Consider the following 1,288-nt stretch of genomic DNA (forward strand, 5'->3'; position numbering starts at 1 on the left):
CAGATGTGTTCCCTGGACTTTGGATTTCCCAGCCTCCAAAACTGTAAGCAATAAATTTAGTTTTCTTTATAAATCACCCAGTTGCAGGTATTTTGTTGTAAGCAACAGAAATGGACTAATACAGTCCTCATCCCTCAGCTTCAAGAACACAGAGACTGGGTGAGTTGCCCATTAAACATTGATTTGATAATTAATTGAGGTGGAGTTGTTATCTTATAGTCTACTTCCTGAACAAAAAATTACCACATTTCTTCAAAATGCCAAGAGATGGTTTCTTTGGAACTATTTATTAATGAAATCAAGGGAGGAATGAGTAAACTTAAATAATAAACAATGGTGATTGTAAGTTAATGAATTTAATGCCCAATGACAATTGATATGATATAGTACAATCAGGTATGCTAGGGAGATTTGTTCTTATCTTGGTGGGCAAAGAGAAATATTTGCAACAAGCACTCATACATAAGGCTAAAAAAGCATCCATCTTATGTTTTATCTGTAATGCTGTCAAGTATAAGGAAAACCTGAAATTGACTTTCAGAGGAGAATTCTTGAAGCTTTATAAGTCTGATTGAAATTTTAAATAAATAGATGATTGACTATTTATCTATTGTATGGTCAGAAGTCTTATTTAAGAAGAGAAAGGAACATTTAATGCCACTTTCTACTTCTGAGTTTTTGTGCTGTGTCAGTGATGGACTGTGAATGGTCTATTGACTAGTGTCTTGCAAGAAAATAATGGCAATGACCTCATTACTTGCTTATTTTCATAATTCCCTCTTTAACTTCATCTAGGGCTTTAAACCTCTAAGACCTTAAATTCAAGTTTCTTTAGAAAAAAATAAATTATGNAAAAGAATTTTTGCAGATGTAATTAAGTATCTGAAGAGGAAGAGATAATTCTGGATTATTGGGTGGTCTCTAAATCCAATGACAAGTATTCTTATAAGAGAAACATAGAGAAGAAGAGACATGTGAGTACAGTGTAAGAGGTTGTAGTGATGTGGCCAAAAACCAAGAACCATCTGGAGCCATCTGAAGCTGGACAAGGAAAGATTCTACTTTAGCCTTGTGGAGTGAGCATGGCCCTGCTGCCACCTTGATTTCAGACTTCTGAACTCCAGAAAGCTGAGAGAATAAATTGCTGTTGTTTTAAAACATCAGGCGTGTGAAATTTGTTATAGCAGCCACAGGAAGGCTAGTTTTTATTCTAATACTCCCCAAATATCATAGGAGTACTTTTTTACTCTAATTACCAAAAAAAAAAAAAAAAAAAAAAAAAAAAAAA

The sequence above is a fragment of the Galeopterus variegatus genome, unplaced genomic scaffold (genome assembly GCF_000696425.1).
Source record: "Galeopterus variegatus unplaced genomic scaffold, G_variegatus-3.0.2 Scaffold12462, whole genome shotgun sequence".
NCBI classification, from domain to species: domain Eukaryota; kingdom Metazoa; phylum Chordata; class Mammalia; order Dermoptera; family Cynocephalidae; genus Galeopterus; species Galeopterus variegatus.